We start from the raw sequence: 14,652 nt of genomic DNA, 5'->3' as shown, positions 1-14,652 counted from the left end.
AGTGTTGTGCTTTAGCTTCGTCTTCAGAGTCCTTTCAGGTTCAGGATCAACTTCAACAAGAATATCCTTATCCTTTTTTCTACTCATATGAAAAAGAAGGGAACAAAGGGAGTAGTGGAATCTTCTATGTCACAGTATAGAGATTCCTTTATGTGAGTATAAGAATAGAAGAATAAAAGAATGAGAAGAGAGAGGAGATGAGTAATTCAAACAGAGAGAATAGAGAGGGGTTCGAATTATGAGTAGAAGAGAAGTGTTAGCAATTAAATAAAATAAATAGAAAGAGATGAGAAAGAGGGTATTCAAATTTTAAGGAGAGGGAAAGGAAAAATATTTTTATTTTTATTTAATTGATCAAGTTAGTTTTGAAAATATTAAAAGAAATAAAATAAAATTAGAATTTAAAATAATTAGTTAAAAAGATTTTTGAAAAAAATGCTTAGTGATTTTCGAAAATTAGAAGTGGAAAAGTAGTTAGGTGGTTTTGAAAAAGATAAGAAATAGTAAACTTTTTAAATTTAAAATAAACAAGTCAAGTAGCTAGTTGAAAAAGGTTTGAAAATAAATTTTGAAAAGATAAGAAGTTAGAAAAAGATCTTGAAATTAAAATTTTAAAAGATATGATTGAAATTTATTTTGAAAAAGAATTGAAAAATAAATTAAAAAGATTTGATTTTTAAAATTAAAGTTGATGACTTGACTAACAAGAAACTAAAAGATGTGATTCTAAAATTCAAAGATTGAACATTTCTTAACAAGAAAGTAACAAACTTGAAATTTTTGAATCAAAGCATTAATTGTTAGCAGGGATTTTCAAAAATGTGAAATGAAATTAAGAAAAAGATTCTTTGAAAAATTAGTTTTAAAATTTTCGAAAACATTAAAAGAAAAATAAAAAAAAGATAAGATAAAAAGATATGATTGATAAAAGATAATATGAAAAAGATAAGATTTTAAAATTTAAAATGGGATGAAAAAGATAGCCATTTAAAATTATGAATTAAAACACAAAAATTCGAAAAAAATTGAATTGGAAATGAAGTTACCTCCCCCTTGCTGTTCTGGCGTTAAACGCCCAGAATGATAGCCATTCTGGCGTTTAACGCCCATCTGGTAGCCATTTTGGGCGTTTAACGCCCAGCCAGATACCCTGGCTGGCGTTAAACGATAGAAATCCTTTGTTACTGGGTTTTTTCTGAACACCCAGGATGCTTCTATTTCTGGCGTTAAACGCCCAGAATGCTGCCCATTTTGGCGTTTAACGCACAGAATGATACCTTTAACGCCCAAAGTGCCTCTTTACTGGTGTTTTAATGCCAGTGAGCTCTTTTTCTCTGTGATTCCTCTACTTTATGTTCTGAACCTTCATTTCTCTGTATTATTTACTGAAAAGATATATATATATATATATATATATATATATATATATATATTATTTTTTTAATTTGAAATTTTGACTTGACTAACAAGAAACAACTAAATTTTAAAAATTTTTGATCAAGTAAACTCAAAATTTCAAAAATTATGAGAAGAAAAAGGAAAAGATATTTTTTTTTACTTTTGAATTTTTTAATGAGGAGAGAGAAAACAACAAAATGAAACAAAACATAAAATTTTAAGATCAAAACAAGTAATGCATGCAAGAACACTTTGAAGATCATGATGAACATCAAGAACATATTTTTGAAAATTTTTAAGAAAAGAAAGACATGCAAGACACCAAACTTAAGAACTTTTATACTAGGGACACTAACAATTTGAATATGCACAAGAAAAACAAGAAAAGACACAAAACAAGAAAAATTAAAGATCAAACAAGAAAAATCATCAAGAACAACTTGAAGATCAAGAAGAACACAATGCATATATTTTCAAAAATTTAAGAAAAATTAAAACATGCAATTGACACCAAACTTAAAATTTGACACTAGACTCAAACAAGAAACACAAATTTTTTTTTTGTTTTCATGATTGTATTAAAAATTTTTTGTATTATATATTTTTTTTGAAAATTTTTTGAAAAGAAAATAAAGGTTGAAACAAGAAAGAAGGTTACCTAATCTAAGCAACAAGATGAACCGTCAGTTGTCCAAACTCGAACAATCCCCGGCAATGGCGCCAAAAATTTGGTGCACGGAATTGTGATCACCCTTTTCACAACTCCGGTACAACTAACCAGCAAGTGCACTGGGTCGTCCAAGTATTAAAACCTTACGCGAGTAAGGGTCGATCCCACGGAGATTGCCGGGTTGAAGCAAGCTATGGTCATCCTGTAAATCTTAGTCAGGCGGATTCAATTGGTTATGAGTTTTGATAATTGAAAGATAAATAAAACGTAAATTAAAATAAAGGTACTTATGTAATTCATTGGTGGGAATTTCAGATAAGCATTTGGAGATGCTTTGTTGCTTCTGAACCTCTGCTTTCCTATTGTCTTCATCCAATCATGCGTGCTCCCTTCCATGGCAAGATGTATATTGGTGGATCACCGTTGTCAATGGCTACCATCCGTCCTCTCAGTGAAAATGGTCCAGCTACAATTTTTGTATGGTTAATCAACTGACGGATTTCTCGTCTCGGATGAAAAATACCAGGCACAGCTACCGCACGGCTAATCATCTGTCGGTTCTCACTTGTGTCGGAATAGGATCTCTCTATCCTTTTGCACACTGTCACTGCACCCAACATTCATGAATTTGAAGCTCGTCACAGTCATCCTGTCCCAGATTCTACTCGGAATACCACAGACAAGGTTTAGACTTTCCGGATCTCAGGAATGCTGCTAATTGGTTCTAGCCTATACCACGAAGGTTCTAATCTCACGGATTCGAATGCTCTGTTGTCAGGAAAGGCAAGTCAAATCTGTGGATTAGATACCCAAGAGACTATACTTCGGCTGTCGTCCAATGAATACGTTGAACATCATGTAGACCGCTTGTGGTTGTCAGGCACGCGGATCTTGGGTAAGCGAGTAACGAAGATAGTGGGTGATTGTCACGGATCACCCCTTCATTCTGACTTAACTGAATTAAGTACGAGAGTATATCTTGGAGAATAAGTAAGCGTGAATTGAAAGAGAAACAATAGTACTTGCATTAATTCATGAAGAACAGCAGAGCTCCGCACCTTAATCTATTAGGTGTAGAAACTCCACTGTTGGAAAATACATAAGAGAAAATGGTCTAGGCATGCCAAATGGCCAGCCTCCCCAAATGTAAAAAATGGCATAAAAGTTGATCAAAAGATGAAATACAATAGTAAAAAGTGCTATTTATACTAAACTAGTTACTAAGGATTACAGAAAATAAGTAACTAAGTGCAAATAGTGCAAAAATCTATTTCCGGGGCCCACTTGGTGTGTACTTGGGCTGAGCATTGAGATTTATACATGCATATGCTTTTTCTGGAGTTAAACGCCAGCTTGGATGCCAGTTTGGGCGTTTAACTCCTGTTCTGGTGCCAGTTCTAGCGTTTTACGCTAGAAAAGGGTCTCTGGTGGGCATTTTAACGCCAATTTGGGCCATCAATTCTCGAGAAAAGTGTAGACTATTATACATTGCTAGAAAGCCCAAGATACTAGCTTTCCATTCCAATTGAGAGCGTGCCAATTGGACTTCTATAGCTCCAGAAAAACGCGTTTGAGTGCAGGGAGCTCAGAATCCAACAGCATCTGCAATCCTTTCTCAGCCTCTGAATCAGATTTTTGCTCAGGTCCCTCAACTTCAGCCAGAAAATACCTGAAATTACAGAAAAATACACAAACTCATAGTAAAGTCCAGAAATGTGATTTTTGCATAAAAAATAATAAAAAGTAACTAAAACATACTAAAAACTATGTAAAAATAATACCAAAAAGCGTATAAATTATCCGCTCATCAGGAAGCAATTCCGGTCCAAGAACATATTGAGTGGGTGGCAATTTCACCTATGAACTTCATTGGCCCCCATCAATATGCTATCTTGGAGACGGATTACCAACTCAAGTTCTTTCTTGGGTTGGTACATGGTGGAAGACGGAATATTGGTTGCAAAGGGAATCCAAGGTTCTTCAATAAAACCAATTCAAGAATTGGAGCTCAAGCATGGTGTGAAGTGCAATTGGGTGGATTTCGAAGAGTGTTCGGATATTACAAGGGTCGATGGAGGACTTGTTCATCCGGCTTGGAGCATAGAAGTCCACAAGAAGGAGAGCGGATACCTCGAATATGGGATCCCGGAGGAGCTTTAACAGCCAAGCATGGATGGAGATTCAAGGAGGAGTGGAAACACAAGACACCCTAGCAAGGGTCTCCTCAACAAGTCCAACTTAAGGAATATAAACCAAAGTGCTAGGTGGGAGACACCCCACCATGGTAACATCTTTCCTACCCTTTTCTCTTTGTTTATAGTTTTGATTTCTTGCATTTTAGCTTATCTTGGCTTTGCTTAGGTTAGTTTAATTTTGAGTTGGTAGGTTAATTATCATATGGATCATGCATTTATGGATTTTTGGATGTTTTGAGGGGTGAATTTTGGATGAGCTAAGGCTTGGCACCTTAGATTTTAAAGGAAAATTTTTTGAAAACAGGGAGGATTGTGTTCGTGCACGGAGGACCGTGCAAAGCTTAAGTGTGGGGGAGGATTCGCCATTTTGGGGAGTAAACTTTCTTTTCCCAAACACTTTGCACTTTCATTTTTTGTTTTTTTTATTATGTTTCTTGTAGATATTTTTTAGTTTTTTTTACTATTGCATCCTTACTCTAGTTAATATATATATATTTATAGATACTCCAAGATTAAGCCATGGTGTAATTGTCATACATGTCGCACCTACCTCAACATGTCATGGACCACACAATTCCTAAATCTTTGTGATTGGTACATCCACCTCCTCTGCACTTCACCCACCAAAAGCATCCACTTCCACGTCTTTGATAACATCACCTCCAACCCTGACAATGTCCACGACATTCTCATGACCAAGTTCCACAACTACTCTAAGGTCACGCCTTTCTCCACTCTCCTGCAAGCCATATAGATTGTTGGACATTAGAACATCATAAGAATATTCTCCTTCGACGTCATATGCAAATTCTCATTTGAAATAGACACCAGTGCTTTATTCCTTCTTTTCCAGAGTCCAAGTTGGCAGATAGTTTTGACCTCGCATCCAAGCTATTACAATGAGCAATGTCGCCGTTGCCGCTCATATGGAAACTGAAGCGATTACTAAACATTGGTTCGGAGAAGAAGCTAAAAAAGCGATCGGAGTGGTGGACAATATGGTCATGGAGATGTTAGGGCAGAGGAGGAGGGAGATGGCAACGACGACAACGAGTCTTAACAAATCAGACTTGCTATCTAGATTCATGGGATCCATCGAAGACGACAACTAGTTGAGAGGCATAGGCATTAGTTTCCTGAGTATGAATTGGTTGAGAATAAGTCGAGAATTTTTTTTCTTGTAAACATTAAATTTATAGAGTGTGCATTGTGTAGTTTGAAGTTATAGTGTTAGACTGTTAGTGTTATGCGAGATATGATGGAAATTAGGAGAGAACAATGTCGTTTCTGAACAGAGGAGATCGGGGACCATTTTGTCCCCTGTTAGAGTTGTCAAGGACTATTTTGTCCTCTGTTAGAATTAACGGAGTAAAGGACCTAAGTGACTGACGGAGTTAATTGTTAGGGACCAATTGAGTAATTAATTTTAGTTGGGGACTAAAGTGTCCAGTCTGAAATTCTTTGAGGACCAAAATGAGTATATACTCTAAATTAAAATAAGACCATGTCCAAAAAGAAAATTAAACAAGACCTAAATATTTATGACACAAAACGTGGACATAATATAGGGTTCGGTAATTGGTGAAGATTGAAGCATTGGGCTTCGTATCCAAAAATAGACTGTTAGTCCTAACAATGATTCTACACTACGGGTTTTGTGCATGACAAAAACACGAAAGAAAAAAACTATATCTAGATTCCTAGTCTCTTCATGTCAAAATTTGGTAATTTAGGAGAAATTATTGTATAGTTAGATTTGTGAAATATCGGAATTTTTTAAAATAAATAAGTTAATTCTTTTATTTAATGAAATAAGTAATTTATAGACTATTTATGAATTTGTATCGCCTTACTTATTTTATTTACCGTATAAATGAGATAAGACATGTATATAGTTGCACGTATTGTGACACATTACTTATCTCGTTTATATTGTAAATGAGATACACTCAAACCTAATTTGTTTGCAGTGTAAATGAGATAAGTAAGAGCGTCGTCTATATAAAGAACTCATTAGCAATGCCTTGAAATGTCATTTTCATACCTTTTTACACTTTTTTTCTCCTCCTTTGGGCCTTTTTCTTGATATTATTGAGGTACTTGGACATTATGGCATGCGCAGACCTTTCTGTATGAGAGTTTGAAGAGATAGCTCTGCCTATCTACACCTTGTAGGGCATAAATATTAACTGATGGATTGGACTGTATGAAAGACAAGATGACACTATAAACAAAATCGCTGTCCAACTGTCGATGGTCCTAAGATATGGTGGAGGCTGGACAGGTGTGCAGTCCCCTAAATTTATACACCTCCTTATCGAATTAAAATTTACACACCTTCCCGAAATAATCATGATAAACAAGAATATAATTACTTTAGAGATCAAATACTGATTTACCAATATTCAAGATTCTATCAGAGGATAACACGGAGACTCCAAGGACATGTTGCTATAGATTTCCTGCAACACACATGGTACTTCGATCAGACCCCACAACCCTGTACTCAGCACCCCTCCAAATACTATAATTCTTCAGGACAACACAACCTTGTCCCTTACTTCTATGAAATAATGTGGTCTTTGTGAGTATTTTCTGGTGAAGTTCGAACAAAAGATACTGGCATGTCACGTTAACCCTCTGAGCTAGCATGTTTACTTGCTGAGGTGTTCGTTATGTGCTTAGTTGGACAATCAAAAAATGAACCTGGGCTTAATTATCCACTTTTATGTTGTAAAAAACGATGTCATTTGTGCAAGAGGAAACATTTCATTTTCTCTTCAGACTTTGGGTTTCCATAAAACTCCATCAATTAACCCTTACAATTACTAGAAAATCATAGGAGAAAAGCTTCTTCAGTTTCATTGCCTGCTATGTGTTGCTCGACACATCTGCTAGTAGAGAAAGGGCATAATAGCAAAATCTCAAGACATCTGGCCACACCAATCAAGATCCTCTAAAAGTAGGAACCACCTTATATGGACTCGCGAGTTGGACGCATTTGGAAGCAGCATACCTCCTATGATCTACATGATATATCCTTGGGTGTACTACATACGTCGTTCTTTCTTGGAATCCTCATCCAAACCTTGACATATTCTTGACCGAAACCACGATAGATTGACGACACACTTATTCTGACCCTATCTGTCAGCAGGCTCCGGTAGGACTCCTAACAACTGCATACATAAATCTTCCATGCTACGTCCATCATAGAACATCTTCCACCTTGTTCTGTAGTGATAGAGAAGATTTATACTGGTCCAAAATTTCACAAAATGGTTTCGTTAATAGTATAGCCAAACTGATAATCGATCCTCAAATCAAATTTTAAAGATTGGTTGTCACAAAGTTCAACCCCAATAAAATTAAACCGAAGTATTCAAATCTCGGGTCGTCTCATAAGGAATGGGCAAACATGTGCATCAACATTGGTTAGAAATCTGGGGTTGAAAGTCATGATCTAAAATTTAAACTACTAGACTTAATATTCAAGGAATCTTAAAGTGCAAGAAATTAAATCAATTAATTAAAGTAAGATAGGAGCAATTTAAATCTAACGAGAGAGCATATAATCTACTTTTACTCTAGAGCTAAGCAATTAACTAAGACAAGATTCAAGCAATTGAGATCTTTGGTTTTCAAATGTGAATAATAAAAGGAACTCTTGGCTAAGCATAGGAATTTGGGTCACCATCCTTGTCTAATAACCATATCTTGACAATTATGAGGAACCAAACTCACTAAGTCTACCTCCAAGAGCTTTAAGTACATAATATCTACTCCTAAGCTTGAGGTACATCAAGTGGCTTGATCAATCTCAACTCATAAGTCCCAATCCAACTACCAATTGACTTGGTAGTGGATTAATGTCAATGGGTATCAACTTGACCACTAAGGGTTCTCAAATCACCAAATTAATTAGACCCAATGATTCAAGTTTACCCAATTCCCTTAGCCTAGGCCAAGAGTAAAGAAAACTACTGCATAATCAAAGGAAACATTTCATCAAACACATAACATGCATTAACAAAAGACATATTCAAATTGCAATTAAATTAGAAATTAAAGAAACCCATTAACAATTATCAATGAAAAACAACTCAAATAACATTAATAATCATGGAAAACATTAATGTATTCATAGATATTTAAGATCCACAAAATTTATAAAGTGAGAAGAAAATGAGAAATGACAAGAAAACATAAATCCAACACAAGATCTAACAAAAGTATGCTAGAGAATTCACATTAAGTAATCAAAACTAGAAATTAACAAAATCCAATTCATAATTTCAACAATGGAAGATCAAATCAAACTAGATTTAGAGAGGAATAAGGATTTCTCTCTCAAAAAGAATAAGAACAAAAAACTAGCTAAAATTGTGTCTAAGTGTGTAATGAATGATCCCCCCCTTTTCTCCCTTGGTTCCTTGGGTCTTTTCCATGCAGAATCAGCTTGAATTTGGGCCTGAGAGCCTCAGAAGTCGCCAGCCACGATTTCATTAATGAGGTCACGTACTGTGCGTACGTCGATGAATTCGCAATCCATGCGTACGCATAAGGCACGCATAAGGGTGGCAAGCGGGGAAGCCCACCCCGCCCAGCCCCGCCCCGCCAAAAACCCGCCCTTTGGCAGGCTGGCCCGCCCCGCCCCGCCTAGTGAGGCGGTCCTAGAATCCTAACCCGTCCCGCCTAACTGCGGGCTGGCGGGCTAAACCCGCCAAAGCTCCCTTTTTTTTACTATTAACTACTAAGTAATATATATAATTTCACAACCATATTAATAAATTTATAATTTCTAATGGCATAAAAAATTATATTTTTTATATTCACAAACATTAAAGTCTTTGTAATTATAAATATCTAATAAATATAATTATAAACCAAATTTTCATTCAAAATATAAGTATAAATATTCTCTCCAAAGCAAAATAAACATAATTCAAAACATAATTATAAATATTGTCTCCAAAATAATATAAACATAATTCAAAACACTCAATTTTTATCTTCATACTCTTGTAAGTTAGATGGGGGGAAGTTAGGTTTTGGCAAAAAAATTACAAAAATACCCCTCACTAAAAAAAACCTTAGCCCGGCGGGGAAGCCCGCCCCGCCCCGCCAAAGCCCGCCAAAGCCCGCGGTTTAAGCGGTGCGGGTTAGGCGGGCTTATGCTATTTGGTGGTCCTGATTTTCCAGCCCAGCCTGCCTTTTTTGGCGGGTTACGCGGGCCGACCCGGCGGATTTAGGCCCGTTTGCCACCCCTAGGCACGCATGCGCGTCGATAGAATTTTCTTCAATGTACGCGAATGCACCGATTTGAGCGCGCCAAGCTGAACCATGCTTCCACGCGTAAGCGTGGGTCACGCGTGCGCGTCGGTGGCACTTCTCCAAAGCCCCAATTTTTCATGTTCCTTCCACTTGTGCATGCTTCTTTTCCATCTTCTAGACCAATCTTGTCCTGTAAACTCTGAAATCACTTAACAAATGCATCATGGCATCGAATGGTGATAGAAGAGATTAAAATATAGCATTTTTAGGGTCAAATAAGCATGTTTTCAACCATGAGACAAAATAAGAAAGGGAACACAAAACCATGCATTTTATGTGGATAAATGCGGAAAGTATTGACAAAATTCCCTAAAATCAACACAAGATAAACCACAAAATTGGAGTTTATCATGTAGCCACTAACAGGATCTCCATCCATCCAAAGTCCAACTGATAAGTCACATTCTACAAGGTGATCGTCATCTCTCCACAAGGTAAATGAAAATTATGTAATTTCGAATGTTACTTCTCGATCAAAGTAGATCCAACGCTAATCATAATCCCACTCAAGCATGTAAGCTACATGACCAAAACCCCTCGTGTGAGGAATAATCTGACTAGCCCACTAAAATATACCAGTGTATATTTTCTAGTGCGTAAGATATTACCATCCTAAAAAAAAAACAAAATTATATAAAATTTTGACCAAAAAAATTACAAATTTCATTCACATTAAATACAATTTAAATTTAATACCATGTGCCACAGCCTCCCAACAATATAATTATCCCCATCTATCATCAAGTTCTTCTTCATCCATATAATCTATATAAAACTTTAGGAATATAAAAATAATATTGTCAATGCATAATTTATATATATATATTCTAATATAATATGCTACAATTAATAATTTATTAATATACTTAATTTATAATATAATATCATATTACACTAATAACAAAGAACACATAATAATAATGCTAATAATATAAAAATATTATTTTAAATACACTTTAAATTTAAATTAAATCATAAACAATTCTATTATAAATATCTATTTCTATATATTGTAATATACTCAAAAAATATTTATGACTACAAAAATTAAAAACTACTCTATATATATTACTACCAACTCTAAGTTTATAAAATACTCTAAATATTTATTTAATTGACTATTTTTACATAACATAATGTAACTATTCACATAATAACAATCTAATTAGTTCCAATAACAATCTAATAGTACTAATCTAATTATTATTCAATTAATAATTTTATTATAATATTATATAAACGGAATGAACAAATAAAAATGACAAAATAAATAAATAAATATTAAATAAAAAGCAAAAACAAAGATTAGACTTACCTGGAAAGTAGAAGAATTGAGAGATTGAGAGAGGAGAGAGAGGGAATGGATCCGAGAGAGAATTGAGAGAGAAATCCAAATTTAGAAAATAATAAAAGTGAAATGTGAAAAAGGGAAAGCTTTTTATAATTAGGCGAATCACTAGGCAAACTACGTGACGATAATTTAATTTGCCGCGTAACTAGGAGATCTAGCGGAAATCCCAAAAAAAATGAACTTTCATATTTAAAGTCGGACTAATTTTTTAAATAAATAATAAATTTTTTATTTATTTAATAAAAAAATCCATTTATCGATTTTTTAGTTGTATTTTGGTACACTTGGAGAGTTACAATTTGACAATTTATTTGCTACATATTAAAATATAATTATTTTTATGTTTTCTTTTATTAATTTAAATTTTTTTAAAAAATACAATTTTATTATATGATATCAAAGTTTTTATAACTTAACGGTCTTGAATTTGATCTCCATCAATCCTAAGAAAAAAAATTTTAAAATAAGACCAATAAAAAGAGAAAGAAATCCTATGTTTTAAAAAAATTATACAAAATTAAAAGAAGACTTCTACGTGAATGAGTGTGAAGAGTCTTCTTATCATTTTAACTTTTGGAAGAAGTTGTTTAATGACAAAACTACACATTCTATTGTATCTCTAATGTATTGCAACTTATTATAGCTGCATTATATGGTCAATTCAAAGAAATAATTATAACACTATAGTTGCAAAATAACATATATTATCATATCCGCAATTACAATACTACTGCAGTCGCAATTTTTATAATCCAGGACCACAATTTAAAAACTCTAGCATACTTGCACACACTTAAACTTGATATAAATAAATCTCAATAAGATAGACAATAATCCTGCACCCACCGTAACATACTGAGATCTAAATGAGATCATGGAGACAGAGAGAGCAAAGAAAAAGGGGGGCCGTGGCCCTTCTGTCATTGAGAGTAAAATTAAAATAGTGTCACATAACTCAAAAATATGTGGCCCTATTACCAATTTTGAAAAGTACCATAACTTTGGACTCACTAGTTCACGTCCCTTTCGGACACTCCTATCAAACGTGTACAAGGATAGGGCTCATTTACAAAATGCATACGTAGCCTACCTCCATATCGTAAAAAATATATACTACTATTATAAATTTTCTTCATTATTATTGTTGTTGTTGTTATTAGAGTTATAATAATAGCATCATCATTATATGAGGACATATAGATACCAAAGCATGCATGTTGTTTTGATCATATTGATTAAAAAAGAAGCTCGCCACATTATAATGCATATGATCCCTATTGTACTTTATGGGTCATCAGAGATATACATACATGTTTTGGACAAACTAAGGTACAGTTTGAATAAATAGTTTAATTAATTTTTTTTAAAAAAAAGTTAAATTATAAATACTTATATTAAAGATAATTTATAAATAAATTATTTTATATTTAGTATTTTAATTTTAAAAGTATTTATTTTTAAAAAAATACGATAAAAATTTTTTTATTATAAAAAAATTTATTTTTTTAATTTTTTTATAAATATTTAAATAACTCTTTAAAAAGTTATAATTTAATTTAAAAATTTATATTAAATATTAATACTATTATTTTTTTAAAATCAAAAAATTAAAAAATTAACTTTTAAAGTTTCTCAAATAGACGTAAAAGGTGTGGTTGACTGGTTGTTACAAAAGGGTTTATGAAGCGTCAACTCATGTGATATGGTGAGATATATTTTGCTGTTTGTTTAGTGTATCATCAGTTGATTTTTGTTTTTCTTTTCAATTAGTTATAATAATTTCTTAATTTGGTATATATAACATAATATGTAAAATTACTATAAATAATATTTATTTATTTATTTTGTTGGGTAATATTAGATTAAATTGCCTTATTACTTATTAACCTACAACATTATATTTTTTATTATTGGTTCAGACTTTTATCAGCTATATGACAAAAAATAACCGACATTTTAAGTAATGATTTTTGAAATAACAATTAAATCAATCTCCTAATTTTTATGAGATAATTAAATTGTTTTCTGGACGTTTAAATTAATTAAATTTAATACATTGATTAAATATATCATAAAAAATGTTTTAATTTTTTATATATTTAATGCATTGAAAATATAAAAAAAATTATTTTTATAATAAATAATATTAAAATATCTTTTTATGATACTTAATCAATATTTTTAAGACAGAGTATAACAAAATTCTAAATTAAAATAATCTTCTATAATTTTTTGAATCGTCATTAAATTAATGTCTTCGTTAGTTGACCAGTCAAAAATGAAACATTAACTGCTACATGGCATACCATTATCAAATAAGCTTTGCCAAAAATATATTTCAATTAATTTGGTCCCTCAATCTAATAGAATTTTTTATTTAAATAAATAAAATAAAAACATTAATAAATAATTTTAAAAATATTTATCGATTTGTATTTTTCAGTCATATTTCGTTTACATTGTAAATGAGATGATATTATGTGTATTTCGTTTACAGTATAAACGAGATAAGGCTGAATAGAGTCCTCTTTATCCATGTCAAAAAACAGAGTCCTCTCATGTATAGCGTCCAAATCCAGACTGTGACAGTGTGATGGAACTGTCGAAAGCACCAGTATCAGAAGAGGTGGAGGCAGGACATGGCGGGTCGCAGTCGGAACGGGTGTCTCTGAAACACACTCATTCTCATCCCCACTATCGGACAATTCACTATCACCACTGTCCGCCACGTAATTCTCGTCCGACTCCTCCTCGCCCTCCTCCGCTTCATCCACTGGAACGGCGACAGTACATGAATGGGCGGTGGTGCGAGAAGTTAGTCGTCCTGCACATAGGTCAAGTGTACGGAAGGACCATCGCGACTGTGTCCCACCTCTGCAGACACCTCCATTACTTGCTCCACCATGATTCTCTCATGGATGTCGAACATCACTCATACATGCTCGTCCCCTTGAAGTCGGAATAGTCGAAAGCGGAAGATTCCATTACCCATGGGAGCCAGTAACCTATACGCCACCCTTCCGATTTTCCTCACTTCTGTACCACCAAGCTTGCTCAGTATCAAACTCTTCAAATCCGACAACGTATGCACACGTTGAGTGCGAAACAATATCGGATCCTCGCACTCAAATGTCACCCGTTGTCGCCGTTTCTCATACAGCAATTGGGATACACAAGCACAACTATGTACGGATTATTACTGGCCATGTTTTGTATTTGTGAGAAATATGATACGAAAAATTTGTTAAGAATACCAAAAGTTACACATTTTTTTATAATCAGCAGGACATAACTCCATATATCTCGTTATTGTAAACGAGATAGCTGACGTGTCATATCTCGATTACACGTAATGTAAACGAGATATGACTGAGAAACGCAAATCAATAAATATTTTTAAAATTATTTATTTCGATAATTAATACTTTTATTTTATTTATTTAAATCCCAATCTAATAGACTAGTTAATTTGATTACTATCTGACTTATTTCTAAACTTTAGCCGTTTTGTTAGAAAATAGATAATATATCAATTACCCTGCTTTACTTAGTAGTTTATATGTGAAGTTATTATTATTATTGTTATTATTATTATTACACGAAAATTTAAAAGAATAATAATAAAAACTAAAAATAAAAAAATTCCAAAAAAATTTAAAAAAAAATGAGTCTTTATTATAGACATGCAACACCAATTATAGTAG

At 33.3% G+C, this 14,652-nt stretch overlaps 1 long non-coding RNA gene across 1 annotated transcript; it reads right to left on the bottom strand.

Annotated features, from left to right (window-relative positions):
- Positions 1-9,139: 9,139 nt before the first annotated feature.
- Positions 9,140-11,101, bottom strand: LOC140182618 (uncharacterized). Its single transcript, XR_011878566.1, has 2 exons — positions 10,913-11,101; positions 9,140-10,372 (listed from the first exon to the last, which is right to left on the bottom strand). It is a non-coding gene; the product is annotated as an uncharacterized lncRNA (long non-coding RNA).
- Between the last annotated feature and the right edge of the window lie 3,551 nt (positions 11,102-14,652).

This window comes from Arachis hypogaea, chromosome 3 (genome assembly GCF_003086295.3).
Source record: "Arachis hypogaea cultivar Tifrunner chromosome 3, arahy.Tifrunner.gnm2.J5K5, whole genome shotgun sequence".
NCBI lineage: Eukaryota > Viridiplantae > Streptophyta > Magnoliopsida > Fabales > Fabaceae > Arachis > Arachis hypogaea.
The sequence above is the reverse complement of the archived record's forward strand: the minus strand, read 5'-3'. Positions and strand labels throughout refer to the sequence as shown.